The 13,526-nt window shown below is 37.7% G+C and overlaps 1 protein-coding gene and 1 non-coding gene across 3 annotated transcripts in view; both read left to right on the forward strand.

Moving 5' to 3' along the window:
- The window catches only part of XPO7 (exportin 7), a 91,197-nt gene that overhangs the window by 13,113 nt on the left and 64,558 nt on the right, over positions 1-13,526 (forward strand). The gene's annotated exons all lie outside the window — the stretch shown is intronic.
- On the forward strand, positions 11,074-11,145 carry TRNAW-CCA (transfer RNA tryptophan (anticodon CCA)). The gene has a single exon. It is a non-coding gene; the product is annotated as a tRNA-Trp (tRNA).

Raw genomic sequence — 13,526 nt, forward strand, 5'->3', positions numbered from 1 at the left:
CACCTAGGAAGTCTGAAATTGACATGCATGCAGTAAAAAAGAGGTTATATTTAAAAGTTTGAGTAAAACTTACAGTGTTGACGGCTCTGGCTATCAGTATCTCTTAAAGATTTCTTTATTGTTAAAGCAATTAAAACTAAATCTGCTTGATGTTGAACTAAACTTATAACCCTTGGTCTCTTTTGTCTTCCCATCCTATTTTTATTTTTTGGAAAACCAGATTAGGTTTTTTACCCTCAAACACTAGTTATCTCCCATCATAACTAGTGTTTGAGGGGTATCCAGAAAAGACTTCTTTTTTAAAACTCATTATTTCTTCTAAATCTGTTTCCCAACTTGCCTGGTCTTCCTTGTTGGGTGACTTGATGAGTTCCTGGATTTTTTGGTAGGTCATATAATAGTGTAAACTTAAGGCAAATTGATATTTTACAGACCTGTTAAGGGAAAAATTCCAAAGAATCAGAAAACTGCCATGTATGGGGCATGTATACCAAAACCTAAGAGACATTTACTTAAAACTCTTTTTTGCTTTTTCTGTCAGAAGGTGTATACAGAACTCTAAATTCTAGCTTCTCTGAATCAAAGTTCAGGGTTCTAAAATTAAGTGTTTGTGATTACCTTTATCTTTTTCCCTTTAATAGTCTGTTTTGAGGGCTTCCCTGGTCACTCAGCTGGTAAAGAATCCGCCTGCGCTATGGGAGACCTGCGTTCGATTCCCCGGGTTGGGAAGATCCCCTGGAGAAGGGAAAAGCTACCCACTCTAGTATTCTGGCCTGGAGAATTCCATCAACTGTACTCGCAAAGAGTTGGACACAACTGAGCGACTTTCACTTTGATCTCCTTAATCTTTTTGGTGGAGTCTTCTAAAGGAGTACATACACTATTTGGGCTTTTCTCATGGGAAAAGAGATAAGGAGAGTTGAGAGGCTTTCTTCTGAACTTTTAGGTCAGTAAAAGCTCTGTTCTCTATCCCTTTCTTAAATCTTTCTTACTTACAAGCTTTTAAACATTTTTTAACAATAGTTAGAATGCTATTCAGTAGGCCAGAGGAGATGCTATCTTAATATCTCAGAATGTTAAATCTCAGCAAGGCTCAGAAATTATAGGCTGTTCATTCTTGATATGGACAGGCTGTTCATTCTCCATATCTGTTAATAGTGAAGTGAAATTCACTCAGTTGTGTCCAGCTGTTTGTGACCCCATGGACTATAGCCGGCCAGGCTCCTCTGTCCATGGAATTCCCCAGGCAAGGATACTGGAGTGGGTTGTCATTCCCTTCTCCAGGGGATCTTCCTGACCCAGGAATCAAACCTGAGTCTCCTGCATTGCAGGCAGATTTTTTAAAACATACAAATGAGGGAATACAAGGAAAGTTGGCCTATATACATGGTATATGGTGTATTTGATATATGCATTGACTTTTAAAGATCAAAGATGGCATTTCTGTAGGACAAGAAAGTATTCATTGGCATGGCATTAATTGACACATGGCAAGTGTCTTAAAGGATTCCCTGGTGGCTCAGATGGTAAAGAATCTGCCTGCAATTCGGGAGACATGAGTTCGATCCCTGGGTCCAAAAGATCCCCTGGAGAAGGAAATAGCAACCCACTCCAGTATTCTTGCCTGGAAAATCCTGTGGACAGAGGAGCCTGGCGGGCTACAGTCCATAGGGTCGCAAAGAGTCGGACACAATTGAGCAACTACACTTTCATGATGGTGTCTTACTTGACTGCCACAGTTACAGGAGTACATGACGTTCCGAGGTTTTAGAAAACTGTTGAAATGTCTTCTTATGATGTTACCATTATTACTGTTGTTTAATAGATTATGTGCTGTTTTGAAAATTCCTGTAATTGAAAGATTCAGGGTTATATAAATCATGAGTACCCCAATAACATGTACAGGTTTAAGACTGGAGTACCATCCTGACCCCTGTGTTTAAATGGACAATTATTTTAATGATGTACAATAGTAGCTTGCTGCCTATTTAATATTACATTTTATTTAAGAAAACATTTTAAAGCCAGTTAAACATGTCTCCACCAAATACTGTTTTTGTTAAGCTACAACTGAGTATTCATAATGTTTCATTTATGAATGCAATAATTATATTACATACCCTTGGTAATGAGAATAATACTGTTACCAGTTCATGAAATGGGATTAGAATCACATAATTTTTAAGCTAAAAATAATCTTAGAGTGTGATGATAAAATTTTTTTTTAATTTACATGCCCTCTTTTTCAAGGATAGCTATTATGTGTGTGTGTGTGTGTGTGTGTGTGTGTATGAATGATAATGCAAGGATTTTAACTATCCTGACCATTCAAATCTTAATTTTGTTATGCAACTATACAAGTCAACATGCTTAAGGAAGGTTTATTAGATAAGAATAAGTTTAGACAAGAAAATGGTTTTTCAGATTATGTATTTCCTTTCTATGGGGCAGACACTATGCTAAATACTAGAGAAAAAGCAGAAGGAAAAAAAAAAGGCATGATAACTTGCTCAGAGATAGCTACTCAGAAATTGTGCCAGTAGATCTATATTTATAATTTGTGATAAGTGATATTGAAATCTTTGGAGAGTGATTTCTTATTTTTATTATTGGGTGGAGATAGCAAGAAAGGAAGGGAACAGTGTACCAGACAAAAAGAAACGGCATGTTTAAAGGCCCTGAGGTCAGCAAAACCTCCTCTTGCAGAACTAGAGGAGACCATCCTGTCTGCAGCTTATTGACCCAGGGGAGATGAAGTTACAGAGATTAGCAAATCGACTGAGCGACTTCACTTTCACTTTTCACTTTCACACAATGGAGAAGGCAATGGCAACCCACTCCAGTGTTCTTGCCTGGAGAATCCCAGGGATGGCAGAGCCTGGTGGGCTGCCGTCTATGGGGTCGCACAGAGTCGGACACGACTGAAGTGACTTAGCAGCAGCAGCAGCAGCATATGATGAATCACTTTGCAGGTATTCAAATCAGATTTTCACAGATTTAAATGATTTATTAAAATGCTCATTCTAGACAGAAAACAGCAAAATTCTGTAAAGCGATTATCCTTCAATAAAAAATTAATTATTAAAAAAAATGCTCATTCTGTAAATTAAAAGAGCACAGAGTGAAACTTTGTGTAGTGTTCCAATTCTCATTTTCAGTTGCAAGGATGGAGGCTGTAATAGCAAGAAGGAAGCACATCACAAAGGAGATCATGATTACCTCTGATTTTTTTTTCCTTCCTATGTTTTCAGTTTGGCGATTAGTTAGCAGTATGAGAAATAATATGGCTAAAATAGGCATATTTGTGTTAGTAAATGAGGACTGTCTTTTGAATAAAATATCTTTTCCCCCAAGGTAAGTTGTTATCTCTAAGGACTATAGTAGTTGTCTATATAGTAAACGTTATGTATTGTATGTATGTGTGTGTATATACCTTATGTGTTATATATATATTACATTTTACCTTTAGTTCCTACTAGCTGGAACATTTATTCTGGTATTAGTCAAATATCAACTGTTTCCCTCAAGAATAGTTAATGTTCTTTGGTAAAATGATTCTATTCTGAATATATTGTCATTTACCTAAAAAAGTAAAAACTCAAGATTTTTTATTACATATTTTATCTGTTGGAATTCATTTGGGGATAAATATCTAATTTCATTCTTCCCACGTGGATTTTCTCAACCTGTTTATTGCATAGTGCACTCAGCTTTTCTCCACTGATCTGTATTGCCATGGCTCTCATTTCTTTGGGTGCTCTGTCTTTTCCATTGGTCTATTTCTCTGTCCCTCTACCTGTACAATAGTGTCTTAATCCATGTAGTTTTATAGTAAATTTGGGTCTCTGGTAAGGCGAGTGCTCCCAAGCTTGTTCTTCTTCAAAGTAGCCTCCATCATTCTTGGCCCTTTTTCTCTTCTGTGTGAATCTTAGTATTTAGGAGGGGAAGGAGCTTTCCTAGTTTTCTTTCCTCCCCTCCCCACCCCTCCCTCCCTTCATGTCTGTTTTGTAGAACAACTTAAATAAGATTGATATTAGTACTTAAATGTTTGGTAGCATTTACCATGAATGTTTCTGGAGGTGGCACAGTAGATCTTTTCAAGTTTTCTTTTCCTTCTTGAGTCATTTTTGGTAAGGTGTAATTTTCTAAAATTTTTCATTTTATCAGAGTTTTCTAATAAGTTGACATAATTCTATAGAATTGTAATTTTTAAAAATTTCTGTACTGTCTTTCCAAGTGAGTTTACTTTGTTCCTTACCTATGCATCTCTTAGTGTACTGGATACAGAAATGCAGCACTGTCACTTTGTCTCACCCATTGACGAGGTTATTCCTTTGTCGTCCGTCTTTGGTTGCCAGGTCTTTTGTCGGTCTCCGTATCATTTCTTTGGTAAAATTACTTGATGTTCTGGCTGGGACATAATATTCTGTAACAGTCCCAGTTTTTTACTCCTATTGTCTTGGGGTCCCATCTGGTTTAACATTTGTCTCAGGAAAAAAAAGTGCCCCAGTTTGGAAAATAAATTATGTGGTCACTCTTAAGATCTCTTTGTTTTACTACAAAGTGGGGTGGGTTGATATTTATTGATTCTGTTTGGTGTATGTTTCTTGAAATTAGGGATTTCTAGTTTTCATCAGTTCTGGAAAATTCTCTGAATATTGCCTTTTGCATTCTGTATCTTCCATTCTGGAAACCGTTTTAGACATATATTGGGATCATCTTGTTCTCTCTCCTCTGTGTCTTAACCATTTGTATCTCATGTCTTTTTTTTTCTAGTCCATATAATTTCCACAGATTTCTCTTTTAGTTCACTAATTCATTCTTCAGCTGTGATTATTCAGCTGTTTAACTCACCTAAAGCTTTTGGATTAATTAGCTTATATTCGCCTAAATTTTATTCCCTCTTTATTCAAATCTGCCTTTTTTGTTCATAGTGTCTTATTCTCTTAAGGTTTTGATTATTTCAGCATCTGTACTCATTCTGTCATGTTTTCTTACGTGAATTTCTTAGAGGTTTAATTCTGTTGTTAGTTTACTGATTCTTGCTCTCTTCATATTGTTTTCATTAGATTATGAGATAAGCTAGAATAGAGATTTGTCTGTGGTCTGGATTGGAGGTGCCCTCTAGTGGAGAGGTTTTGTATTTAACTCCACCTGGTAGGAATGTCCTTGGCTCAAGGTCAATTTATATGTTAGTTTCTTGACCTGCAATTTCCTGAACCAGAGTTTGACACCACTCTTTGGTTCCAGATTCTCAAGGGATTTTTTTTTTTCCCTCTTTACCCAGAGTCCAGATTAAGATAGACATGCTTCCTTATTGTCTCCCTCTGTGGTGGGCAGATTTTTAACTTACTTTTTTTTTAAGTGAGACATTTTATATATTAGTAAATCAAGAATCCTTGGGGGCTCATTTCCAGCTCCGACCCAGTGCAGGCCCAAAATGTCTCTTGTCCTTGTACAGAAGTCACAATGTAAACCCCTGGATTACCAAAACTGACTCCCCTCATCTGCACTAGGACAGTCACAGGCTATCTTTTATGCCTACTTTGAATTTCTTTTATGCTTACTTCTCTCTTAGTTTTTGGCACTCGTTGATTCCCCCTACTCCTTAGTTACCACAGCCATGCATTTAAAGTAACTTCTGTCTTAAAATATTTAAATGGCAACTCTAGATGTTTGTGTCAGGAAGGTTTGAAGCTAACTAGTTGACCATATTGTTGCAGCCAGAAGTATGAACCTCATTTATAAAGTATTTTCAGATGAACCATTTCTTTTGATTTTTATGTCAAGGTACAAGCTTCCTCCAGGCAAGCAAAATAATTGGAAATTGTGGTTTTTGCCCAAAGTCAGAATGAGTGAGAGCCAGGATTAAAACTCTAATATTAAGCTTCAAATATAGATTTCTTGCCAGTATTCCTTCTTTTCCACTAAGTACAAATAGGATCGAGTCATGTATTTATTGGTATGTATATTTTTTACTAAATAACTTGATCTTTTGCTTCGTTAAGATTTAAAAAGGAATTTATTTTTTTAGGCAGTATGGTTTAGTGGAAAGAGCATTGGATTTGAAGCAGCACCTAAATTTTAATTCATTTAATCACAGTGTAACTTTGGGCAGATAATTTTAATCATCGAAGCTTTAGTTTTCTTACTGTTGTCTGGGGTACTGGGAAAGTGAAAGTGTTAAGTTACTCAGTCCTGTCTGACTCTTTGTGACCCCATGGCCCTCTGTCCTTGGAATTCTCCAAGCAAGAATACTGGAGTGGATAGCCGTTTACTTCTCCAGGGGATCTTCCCAACCCAGAGATCAAACCCAGGTCTCTTGCATGTACTATCTGAGCCACCACTTCCTTCTGATTAAATCCAGGGCCCCTCTAGTACCCCTACAGTCCTTATAAGGAGTGTGTATGGACAGGATCTTTCTCTCTCCAAGTTCTGCAAACCCCAGGGACTCGGTCTGCTTTCATTTTTATTTCGTTTTCATGTCTGTTGGTTGCTCCCATCTTTTCTGTTCATTAGAGCTTTCTTTTTCCAAACATTTTTATGGACTATATCCCCCTGAAACAATGTCATAGGACCTTTTTTTTCCCCTAACAGCTTTACCCCTAATCACTACTCGAAGACTGACCAGGAATAACTGTTATAACATTATATGAAAGTGAAAATGTTAGTTGCTGGTTTTATCTGGAACTCCTTTCGACCCCATGGACTGTAGCCCATCAGGCTCCTCTGTCCATAGACTTCTCCAGGCAACAATACTGGAGTGGGTAGCTGTGCCCTTCTCCAGAGGATCCTTCTGACCCAGGGATCCTACCGGCACCTCTTGTCTTTATTCATGTAATTCTATTCAATAGCCAATGTGAAACACTCATTGCTCTTTAGGTAGAATTTTCAGTTTTTTCATTGGAAAAGAGGGAATAACGTCTGCTTCATATTGGGTGATTTTGAGGATGAAAAGAGGGTTAAGCAGTCAATGTTGACTGGTTAATTAGTCTACTTGTTACCTACATAAGTGCCTTGCTACTGCATCCCAGCTTTAGCAAAATAGAAAACTTACTCTGTCATCAACCTCGATAGAGTCAAGGTCACTCTTGATAGACTCAGGCTTTGACTGATTGATTCTGTGAGGTTTTAGTCATAAAAAGGAATGGTATATTGCCATTTACAGCAACTTGGGTGGATCTAGAGAATATTGTACTTAGGGAAATAAGTAGATAAAGTGAAATACTATATGATATCATTCATATGTGGAAACTAAAATATAATACAAATGAATGTGTATGCAAAACAGAAACAGACTCATAGATGCAGAAAATAAACTCATGGTTACTAGAGGGGAGGCCAATCAGGAGCATGGGGTGATCAGATACAAACTACTGTATGTAAAACAGATAAGTAACAAGGGTATATTTTATAGCAAGGGAATTATAGCCATTATCTTGTAATAACCTATAATGAAGTATAACCCACAAAAATAGTGAATCACTGTGCACTACACCTGAAACTAACATGATATTGTAAATCGATTGTACTTAAATTTTTAAAAATCATTGAAAAGGAAAAGGAATTTTTTTTTTTTTAGGAATTTTTTAAGAAAAAAAATTTCCTAATTTCAAGGTAATAAATGTGAAAAACTGGAAAAAAATTTTAGATCATCTGTAGTCCCACAGTCTAGATAATAGATGCTTAACATTTTGTTATATTTCATCCAGTTGTAAATTTGTAAAATTGGAATCAATATAGCATTAAAAATGTATTTTCCTACTTAAAAAAAAACTAATCTGTGAGTTTCAAAGTTTTACTCTATTGCCTCAGATGGTAAAGAATCCTTCTGCAATTTGGGAGACCTGAGTTTGATCCCTGGGTTGGGAAGATCTCCTGGAGAAGGGCATGACAACCCACTCCAGTATTCTTTCATGGAGAGTGCCCATGGACAAAGGAGCCTGGCAGGCTACAGTCCATGGGGTCACAAAGAGATGGACATGACTGACCAGCTAAGCACACAGCACAGCACAATAAGAGCTCAAAAAATTGTAAACTTGCATATTTTCTGAATTTTTCAATAACGGTGAGAAAAATTTTAGAGTGATATATATCTGTATATATAAAGTTATTTGTAGATTATAAATTACCACCATGAAGCATATACAGATTAGTTTTGGTTGAATAAGTGAATTTTATTTGGGTTTATTAAATGTATTTCCAAAGTACACTTGTCGTTAAACTATTTGCTTTCTAAAATATCTTGATCTGTTGGCAGAAGTACTTTTGATCTCTTTACTACCAGAATTAAAACTCTTAGTTCTCGTGTAATAGGAAAGACTTGTGTCTGATATTTTGCTGCCTACTCCACAGGACCTGAGCTTAGTATGCTTTTCAAGCTGTGCTTGTCAAGTTCCTTAACCTTCAGAAGTTCTTAGCTGTTTCCTTCATATTCCTATCGCTGTGCCTCTTACTGCAGGGTGCCTATGTAAAACAGCCTACTGTTTTACAGTTGTCAGAAAAGATACTCCTTTTTGAATTTATTAATTACTAAAAGGCTCTAAAATCACTGGAAGTTTTTGACTAGTGACTCTGTTTAATTGTAAAGGGTCAAGCAGAAACTGAAGTACCCTGGAACAACACGGAAACCCGGGTTTCTGTTTCTCAGTGCCTGATTTTTGGTATCTTTGTTCCTCTTTCTTAAAACAGTGTGTATTTGTTGAGGAGCTACTGTGTTCCAATTGGTATTCAGTTTTTGGAAGTAGAAATGTTATGTGGATAAATGAGAATCTTGAAAGGTCTTAGATTAATTTATAAAGAAGATAGAAAATTTGTATTAAGTTCCCATATTTATTAAATGTTTTATTAGTAAAGTTTCAGAGAAATAAGCTATGTTTATGAGTCATGCATATAAGTTTTTCTAAAACTTTTTTCATATGTAGCCCTTTTTAAAAGGACAAATGGTGTCTCACCAATCCCCCGTATTAATTTAAAATAGGTCAATACATCTATTTTAACTTGTTTTAATGTAACAGATATGAATAAACATAAAACTAGACATAAACTTCACAGGGTTGTCACTTTTGTGTTAGGTGCTCAGTTATGTCCAATTCTTTGTGACCCCAGGGACTGTAGCCTGCCAGACTCCTCTGTCTATAGAATAGAAGAATACCAGGCAAGAATACTGGAGTGGGTTGCCATTCCTTTCTTCAGGGGATACTCCCAAACTAGGGATCGAACCTGAGTTCCCAGCATTGCAGGCAGATTCTTTACTGTCTGAGCCATCAGGGAAACCATTATGCAACTACAAACACATTTTATCTTAGGAATTACATAAGATGAAAGCCATCATTTTGAAAATATTTAATTCAGCGGCTTCCAGTTTATCCACAGTGTTGTGTGAGCATCAGCCACTATCTAACTCTGGAACATTTTCATCACCCCAAACAGAAACTCCAATCCATTAAGAAATTTCTCTCTTAAGTTCTGTTTTGAGTTCAGCCAGTCTATTGTGTGCCGTGTGATGACCCAGTTCTCCCTATATTTTTCTTCAGAGGAAAAATGTACTGTAACATGGCCTTCAGTTGGTAGAATGCATCATTTACGTACTAAGTCTGCCTGCCCCTTTTTTATTAGCCCTCAATTATTCAAGAATAACTGCTTGGCCCAAGTATATCCCTGAGCAGGTACGTGAGCACCAAAATTGTGAAGTAGTACTTGATACTAAGGTGATTAGCCAGCTGATCCAAATTAGGCTTGTATTATTTTAAGAACAATCACACAAGGGAAAACGGATCACTCAAATTCTCATCTAGAATATATAGTCTCACTGAGACTATACCTGAGGATCCCAAATTGAGGAACACTGTTTATATAATTGTTGAGGTCTTGTGTATACTTAGTGAGAATGAGAAGCATGGGCATTTAAAATCTCTTATATTCGAAAAATTTTAACATAATTACTCTGTAGTGTGGGAAGAAATGTCTTTTTGGGAAAGTCTTTCCTATCTCATTTTGGTGAAAAGAAGCTATTTATTTACATAATTTTGTTCACAGGGAGCATGAAAAGGCTTTCTTCCTTTTAGACACCAAATCATGACATCCCTTATGAACCAAGCTAATGAGATTTAATTTTATTCTAAAAACCAAGAAGTCATTGAAGAGTTTTTAAAAATATAGTTAGCAAAACATTTCCTAATCTCTTAAATTTTGTCTGAACTTAACCTTGGCATTTCTGTTAAGAAAATCGTATTTTTAAATCTACCCTGAATTTTGTCATGTATTTGAGAACTAATTATAGTTGTCAGCCTTTTCCATTGTTTTTGCTTATGGAGATAGACCTTCTCAGGTGTAAAGCTAGTCTTTCACTAAAGCTAAAACTGTAGTTAAATTTAGCCTTGGATGGCCAAAATGTGCTGTTTAGAAATTTGGCAGAGAAGTTAATCAGTTCAGTTCAGTCGCTCATTTGTGTCCGACTCTTTGTAACCCCATGAACCGCAGCCCACCAGGCCTCCCTGTCCATCACCAATTCCCGGAGCCCACCCAAAGCCATGTCCATTGAGTCGGTGATGCCATCCAGCCATCTCATCCTCTGTCATCCCCTTCTCCTCCTGCCCTCAATCTTTCCCAGCATCAAGGTCTTTTTAGATGGGTCAGCTCTTCACATCAGGTGGCCAAAGTATTGGATTTTCAGCTTCAACATCAGTCCTTCCAATGAACACCTGGGACTGATCTCCTTTAGGATGGACTGGTTGGATCTCCTTGCAGTTGAAGGGACTCTCAAGAGTCTTCTCCAACACCACAGTTCAAAAGCATCAATTCTTCAGTGCTCAGCTTTCTTCACAATCCAACTCTTAACATCCATACATGACCACTGGAAAAACCATAGCCTTGACTAGATGGACCTTTGTTGACAAAGTGATGTCTCTGCTTTTTAATATGCTGTCTAGGTTGGTCATAACTTTCTTTCCAAGGAGTAAGCATCTTTTAATTTCATGAGAAGTTAATCAGGTATGTTTAAATCCACTAGTTCTTTTTTTTTAATTAATTTTATTGGGAGTATAGTTGCTATAGTATAGCAACTATATAGCTTCCCTGGTGGCTCAGAGGTTAAAGCGTCTGCCTCCAATGCGGAAGACCTGGGTTCGATCCCTGGGTTGGGAAGATTACCTGGAGAAGGAAATGGTAACCCACTCCAGTATTCTTGCCTGGAGAAGCCTGGTAGGCTACAGTCCACAGGATCCTAAAGAGTTGGACATGGCTTCGCTTTCACTTTCACTTTCATAGTTGCTTTACAGTGTTGTTTTTGCTGTACTGCGAAGTGAATCAGCTATATACTTATATATATCCCCTCTTTTTTGGATTTCCTTTCCATTTAGAACACCATAAATTCATTCATTCTTAATGGTATTTTTAAAGTAACAATGTTTGAGAGAATAGCATTGAAGCATGTATATTATCATATGTGAAATAGATCGCCAGTCGAGGTTCAATGCATGAGACAGGGTGCTCAGGGCTGGTGCACTGGGATGACCCAAGGGGATGGGATGGGGAGGGAGGTGGGAGGGGGGTTCAGGATGGGGAACACATGTACACCCATGGCTGATTCATGTCAATGTATGGCAAAAACCACTACAATATTGTAAAGTAATTAGCTTCCAATTAAATAAATTAATTAAAAAAAATAATTGGATACCTTAGAGGGTGGTAGAAAACCAATTCATTATCTTAAAAACTGGTAAAGGAATTGAGTATTACCCATGCCTTTTCTAAGTGCACTGAGCCAATAGATAACCAATTAGTAGGGGTAGAATCACTTTATGATGGAGTGGCAGACCAGAAATTGAGAAGTAGCAGATAAGAAGTGACAACTACATTACTGTTCAGTTTAGTTCAGTTGCTCAGTTGTGTCCGACTCTTTGTGACCCTACGGACTGCAGCACGCCAGGCCTCCCTGTCCATCCCCAACTCCTAGAGTTCACTCAAACTCATGTCCATTGAGTCAGTCATGCCATCCAACCATCTCATCCTCTGTCATCCCCTTTTCCTTTCGCCTTCAATCTTTCCCAGCATCAGGGTCTTTTCAAATGAGTCAGCTCTTCACATCAAGTGGCCAAAGTATTGGAGTTTCAGCTTCAACATCAGTCCTTCCAATGAATATTCAGGACTGATTTCCTTTAGGATGGACTGGTTGGAACTCGTGAGAGTCTTCTCCAACACCACAGTTGAAAAGCATCAATTCTTCAGCGCTCAGCTTTCTTTATAGTCCAACTCTCACATCCATACATGACTACTGGAAAAACCGTAACCTTGAGTAGACAGACCTTTGTTGGCAATGTGATGTCTCTGCTTTTTAATGTGCTGTCTAGGTTGGTCATAACTTTCCTTCCAAGGAATAAGCGTCCTTTTATTTCATGGTTGCAGTCACCATCTGCAGTGATTTTGGAGCCCCAAAAAATAAAGTCTGCCACTGTTTGCACTATTTCTTTATTTGCCTAAGTGTTGGGACCGGATGCCATGATCTTTGTTTTCTGAATGTTGAGCTTTAAGCCAACTTTTCTCTCTACTCCTTCACCCTCATCAAGAGGCTCTTTAGTTCTTCACTTTCTGCTATAAAGGTGGTGTCATCTGCATATCTGAGGTTATTGATATTTCTCCCAGCATTCTATATTCCAGCTTCTGCTTCCTCCAGTCCAGCGTTTCTCATGATGTACTCTGCATAGAAGTTAAATAAGCAGGGTGACAATATACAGCCTTGGCATACTCCTTTTCCTATTTGGAACCAATCTGTTGTTCCATGTCCAGTTCTAACTGTTGTTTCCTGACCTGCATACCGATTTCTCAAGAGGCAGGTCAGGTGGTCTAGTATTCCTATCCTTTGAAGAATTTTCCACAGTTCGTTGTGATCCACACAGTCAAAGGCTTTGGTATAGTAAATACAGCAGAAATAGATGTTTTTCTGGAACTTGCTTGCTTTTTCAATTATCCAGCGGATGTTGGTAATTTGATCTCTGGTTCTTCTGCCTTTTCTAAAACCAGCTTGAACATCTGGAAGTTCACAGTTCACATACTGTTGAAGCCTGGCTTGGAGACTTCTGAGCATTAGTTTACTAGCATGTGAGATGAGTGCAATTGTGCGGTAGTTTGAGCATTCTTTGGCATTGTCTTTCTTTGGGATTGGAATGAAAACTGACCTTTTCCAGTCCTATGGCCACTGTTGAGTTTTCCAAATTTGCTGGCATGTTGAGTGCAGCACTTTCACAGCATCGTCTTTTAGGATTAGAAATAGCTCAACTGGAATTCCATCACCTCCACTAGCTTTGTTCGTAGTGATGCTTCCTAAGGCCCACTTGCCTTCACATTCTAGAATGTCTGGCTCTAGGTGAGTGATCACACCATCTTGATTATCTGGGTTGTGAAGATCTTGAACATGGAGTTATTTACAGGCCAAGATGATTGATTTCCTGATGATCTTTTCGTAAGCATCATGAACAGAAGAAGAATATATTAAGACAAGGTGGCAAGAATATACCAAAGAACTATAC

Source organism: Bos javanicus, chromosome 8 (genome assembly GCF_032452875.1).
Source record: "Bos javanicus breed banteng chromosome 8, ARS-OSU_banteng_1.0, whole genome shotgun sequence".
NCBI lineage: Eukaryota > Metazoa > Chordata > Mammalia > Artiodactyla > Bovidae > Bos > Bos javanicus.